General features: G+C 38.8%; 1 pseudogene; it reads left to right on the plus strand.

The window, feature by feature from the left end:
* Positions 1 to 996: 996 nt before the first annotated feature.
* Positions 997 to 5609, plus strand: LOC133791976 (uncharacterized; annotated as a pseudogene).
* The last annotated feature ends 356 nt before the right edge of the window (positions 5610 to 5965 follow it).

Raw genomic sequence — 5965 nt, forward strand, 5'->3', positions numbered from 1 at the left:
AGCTCATTCTTCGTAACCCATTGTGGCATCTATCATTTGATCAATTTTTGGAAGAGGGCAGCTATCTTTAGGGCACGCCTTGTTCAAGTTAGTGTAGTCTATGCATACTCATTTTTTTTCTATTTTTCTTTGGGACCACCACAGGGTTTGCTAGCCAACTGGGATATAGGCATTATTCGATCGCACCTATGCTCAGTAACCATTGTACCTCTTCTTGTATGTCCTGGTTGACTTCAGGAGCGAACCTCCTCTGCCTCTGTTTGAAAGCTGGGAAGCTGTCTGATATATCAAGGCTATTTCTCATGACTGTAGGATCTATACCTGGTGTATCGTGTGGGGACCAGGCAAAAGTCCCAATTCTGGTTTTGAGGAAATGGATTAGAGCTTGCTTTTCTAATTCTGGCAGTTGGGCACTTACCAGGAATTTTTTGGATGGATTGTCTTCATCTATGCAAATCTCGTCTAGATCGTCGAGAGTTGTTTGAGGCTTATCGTGATCTTCCTCTGCCTCTGAGATATGCTGGTAATCTTCCCTTTGATTGCTATTTGGTGGGATCATCGACAGAGGAGGAGGTGTCGATTTCATTTATCTCCTTCAGGGTTAGGTAACATTTCTTTGCCTGCCTCTGGCACCCTTAAATGTCGCTGGTGTAGTGCCCATTGGGTGACTGACATCGCATAACTTGGTGCAAAGTGGAGACCACGCCTTGCATTCTGTGGATCCAGCTTTGCCCTATGAATGTGTTGTAGCTTGTGATGGATTTCACTATGAAGAAGTCTACTGCCAAAGTGCGTTCTGCAGCGACTACATTTAGCCTGATAACGCCCTTCGAGTACACTTTTTGACTGTTGAATCCCAGGATTGGTGTAACAGAGGGTCTGATCTGAATTTCTTCGAGTCCCATTTTCTGGAAGGCCTCCCAGAAGAGAACATCAACGCCGCTGCCCCCATCGACTAAAAATCTTCCCAATTTGCAATGGTCGACTTGTAGCGTGATGACCAAAGGGTCGTCATGGGGTAGGTGTACTGCATGTAGGTCATCTTATGTAAAAGTTATTGCAGAAGCTGGGGATCACCTCTCTTCTAAAGTGACAAAATTAACAACGTGGCCTAATGATCTATATCACTTTACTCTTTCTTCCATTCTCTTATGGTTTTTGGACTTCAACTCTTGTTCCGTGGTCAGCTCCACGGTCCCGTGTATCATGGGGACTTGTTTGAGGGATTCTTGTGAGTTTGTAGAAGCCGCGTTTGTGGAGGTCGTCACCGTTACCGGTGTTGGGGTAGGAGTGGTATTGGGCTGTGGGATGCCAGGCCTGTTAGATCCTTTAATGTTCTAGGTCAATCGTTCGTTCCTTATGAGGGCCTGAATCTAGTTGTGGCATTCAAATATCGTATGGCCATGGTCCTTGTCGAAGGTACAGAACCTATTTTTGTCTCTTCTTTCTAGGGAGTGGTGATTTTGTATGGTTCCCACCAAATGGGTCTGTCTTTGTTTTCTTCATAGATGATCTCCTGTGGGACAGAGTACTCGAAAGAGGAGTATCGTGGTGGGTCTCGACTTGTTCTTGGCCTCTTTCCCCCCTTCGTATGGTCTAACTCTTGCCTCTTTCTTTTCTTGTCCCTTGTAGATGGAGGGGGGGGGGGGTTGTTTGCTGGTAGTGTTGAAATGAGTGCGGACTTCTTCTGTGCGCACTCTCGATATTCCAAGACGCTAAAGACGCCCTCGACTCGAGCTTGGATTTTGGCCATGTCATATGGTGGCATCATGGTGAGATTTTCATGTAAGAGGGACCCCACCTGCAGGCTTTCGACGAAGAGATTGGCCGTTGTTGTTGGCTCCACATCGTGGATTTGGTATATAAGATCGATGAAGCTTTGTAGGTACACCTTTGGATGCTCATTTTCTCCTTGCTCAATATGGTAGAGGTTTGCCATCATTCTTGGAGCTTCATGGTTGGCATTGTACTGCTGGAGAAAAACTCTGCGAAGGTCTCCAAAGTTGTTGACAAAGCCAGGTTTTAGTTGTCTGAACCATAGCAAAGCTGGTCTAGAAAAAGTTGTGGAGAATACTTTGCACTGTATGGCTTCATTATTGACTTCCAAGCCCATCTTTTGTTGGAACTGGAATAGGTGATTGAGTGGGTCTCCCTTTCCATTGAATTCGGGCAGGGGGGAATCACAAAATCTCTCAGCTTAGGCTTGTTCTATACCCACTCTGTGAAAGGTGATCTCTCAGCGGTTCTTGAAACCAATTCTATGTATTCAGAGTTGTATGCAGATCTTTCGTCAGAGAACTTCTGCATCATCTCTCGCAGCATTTCTTCCTTCCAGCTTTCCAAGAACCTAACAGAGGGGGTAGGCTCTTCAGCTGTTATGCCTCGTGCGGCCACTACCTGGGTCTGTAGTGGCCTGTTCTCTGCGGCATGTTGGGCTGTTCTTGTGTGTTCTGCATCTGTTCGTGTGTGCGTTTCGCACCGCTCGACCCGTCACTCGTTAGCCCTTTGGTGGTGTCGTGTTGGGGATGATGGTGTTGGTTTTTATAGATCAAATCAGAGATTATACGCAGCGGAACAACAATCAAAATTGTTAATTTAATCCCACAAGATTTCTAGATCTACTTCTTCAGATGCATATATATATTGAATCAAAGATATGAATAGAAAATTACCTCAAGTCCTTCCTTGCTGCTATCTTTTTGTATGGCAAAAATCATTGAGATCTCACACCAAGATCTTCCAAAATGTTCTCAGCACACAAAGAACGAGTGTGGGCTCGCTATACAAAATAATAGGCAAAATCTATTTATCAAATGTTCTCAACACATGAGATCTGACAAAGTTTGGACCTAAGTTTGTGAAGAATAGTGACCTATGCTTGTATCACCGTTCTCTTTCTCTCAAAGATATTTCAAGATATTTTTCTATCCCTAAAAAAGTTACGTTCTGAAAAACTGATATCCTATATTTAATATATCAAGTATATTAAAAATAAAATATTAGTTATTTTCAAATATTATTCTCATATATTAGTTATTTTAAATAATTTGAAAATAACTAATGAGTTATCAGATTATGTTTAAATAATAATATTTTAATCATATTACAATATCTCATTATTTATTTAATATTTAAATAACTAAAATTGTGGAACCAAGAAACTACCAATTAGCTTCTTATGCGTGTAGCATAGTGACTGTGCATTGTGCTACACGTGTACCACATGCCAGGGATGGCATGTGATTTTTCCCAATTTTTTCTTATTATTTAAATCCCAAAAATAAATTAATTATATTTTTGTTAATTAATTACACATAATTATACAATGATTATGTTTGATGCATAGAAAAATATTTTACTTATCAAATAAGTCATTTTGCCCATTTTTGTATTTACCTTTGTCAGTGTTTGTTTGAGCCATTTCGGGGACCATGGACCTATAACATTAAGCTCCAATAAATTGAAACTAAATATTTAAACTCTTTAATTATAATAGTTAATTTATTAATTCTGATATTTCTCCACTATAAATTCATAATTGCACTTTTTATGTTATAGATATACTTTTACAGAAATCTTATCTTAAGTCGTTCATTGATATAATCATCTTACAATAGTTCAACCCTCTAATTTATTAGTTCATAAATTAGAATGGATGAGTTACCATTTTACCTTTCTAATTTACTTCTTATTCCTTAAGTACCATTAATTCACTAGTGAATAATTAATCTATAATCTAATTATAGATTTGAGCTCAAAATTATTCAGTTCCAGAATTAACCCATAAGGGAACTATTATACGATCCGTTAGGAAAGATTAGATTCCATACTGTTGATACATGTTCCCAGCCATCCATGATATTAGATCTCCAAAACAAAAGTCATTAGCCTCATTCTATGAAGAGACCTTAATGAATGAATCAAAAGATTTAATAAACATGAACAGGAGCTCATGAACACTCAGGATTTAGGTTGATCTATAAATGATCATCAGTTATGATATGAATTACAAGTCTTTATTGTTAAATGGTTTTTGGATAAAGACTTTTATTCATATCGGTCCATGTCATATATAATCATTTTATATAAATCACATTTAACGAGATGTCTTACCACATCAATAATCCGAATCTAGATTATTTGTATCATCACGATACTCAGCAAACCGCACTTACAACCCCAATTAAAGAATTCCTTAACTTCAATTTGTTGTTGTTGACTATTTTTATTCATTCATGTGATCTTAATTCTCTCGTACTAATACAAGATCACATCCTCAATAATGAATATGGAATTTTTTTGATATTTACAAAATTCTTCAAACAATAATTTAATTATCTAAATATAACAATAATAGACCATTGTATTTATTTATTCATCGAAATAATAATGTCTTTTACATGCTTTTAGGACACGCTCCTAACAATCCCCCACTTATACTTAAAGCAAGTAAGGCATTTTTCTCAATCCCATATTACGTACATGACCCTCGAATTGCTTTTCTGGAAGTGTCTTCGTAAACGGGTCTGCCACACTACACCAAAAATCCCTTTTTGCAACACATAAGTATAACAGAATTGTAAAAGTATTATAATAGATACATACTAAAATTCCTAAAATGAATAGTTGAAAATAGGAAAAAAAAAAGCGGCAAAAAAAAGCTGCAAATGAATTATTTTTTTCCGAAAACAAAATATCTCAAATGAAACCCATTCTCTTTCCTTTCCCAGCCGCTCTCCCCTCTCACTCTTCCACGATCCCTCTCCTTCTCTCTCTCTCTCCTGCTCGAAACACCAGCAGCTGTGGGGGCTTCAACTACGATGGCGAGGGGCGAGGCTTCAACAACGGTGGAGGTCGACGGGGCTGACAGAGGCAATTACATGGCGTCTCACAGTCAATGAGAAGAAATTTATCGAGAACGCTCTTCTCTCCGACCTCCGAGTTGACAGTCACCATCCATTCAATTACCGCAATCTCATCATCACCTTCGGCAAGGAGGATGGCTCGGCAGAGGTGCAGCTGGGCCAAACCCATGTCGACATGGGATTTGTCACGGGCCAGCTGGTTCAGCCCTACCGTGACCGCTCCAATGAAGGCTTGCTTTCCATCTTCACCAAGTTCTCCCCATGGTTGACCCTTCCTTTGAGCCTGGCCGCCCCAGCGAGGCTGCTGTTGAGCTCGGCCGCATTATAGACCGTGGCCTAAGGTTTGATAGTCGTTGCCATTAGTAAAATAAAAGAAAAAATTAACTGTACATAGTCGTTTGAACAAGTGGAATTTTGAAATGTATGTGCAGAGAAAGCAGGGTTGTTGACACTGAATCGCTTTGTGTTCTTCTAGGGAAATTGGTTTGGGCCATCCGTATTGACCTCCATATTCTAGATAATGGAGGGTAAGCTGTAAAAATTTTTCCCCTCTAGCACCAATTCTTTTTTTCCTTTTCTGTAATTCATTTGATTTGAGTGTGTATATTTAGTTTTCATTTTGAACAATTTGTTAATAGAAACCTTGTGGATACTGCAAATATTGCTGCTTTGGCTGCTCTCATGACGTTTTGGAGGCCTGAAAGCTCATTTGGATATTTGTATGTGGGTTTTGCTATTAATTGATTTGGGTTTACCTTGAAATTTCTATGTTCTGTTTTCAATAGGGATAGTCAGTAATATTTCTTATTGTATCATTAATAGTTGGTTTGTTGTGACCAAAAACCTTTCTAATTATCATCTTGATACTAAGTTCAAATTCACTAGGTTTCCTTTCCATTATCTTCATCAATGTTCACCACTTATTTTTTTTTAACTTTTTTGGTTGCTTTAGGTAGCGAATGTATAGGATTAAGAGTGTATGGGTTATGAGAAAAGTTACCCGTTTAATGGGTGGAGAATGTACATGCTTGTTATTAGTAAAATTATAGTTAAAAGAGGAGGTGTACACTGAATTTTATGTTAAGGGTTATTATAAGGTT

The sequence above is a fragment of the Humulus lupulus genome, chromosome 7, assembly GCF_963169125.1.
Source record: "Humulus lupulus chromosome 7, drHumLupu1.1, whole genome shotgun sequence".
NCBI classification, from domain to species: Eukaryota; Viridiplantae; Streptophyta; class Magnoliopsida; order Rosales; family Cannabaceae; genus Humulus; species Humulus lupulus.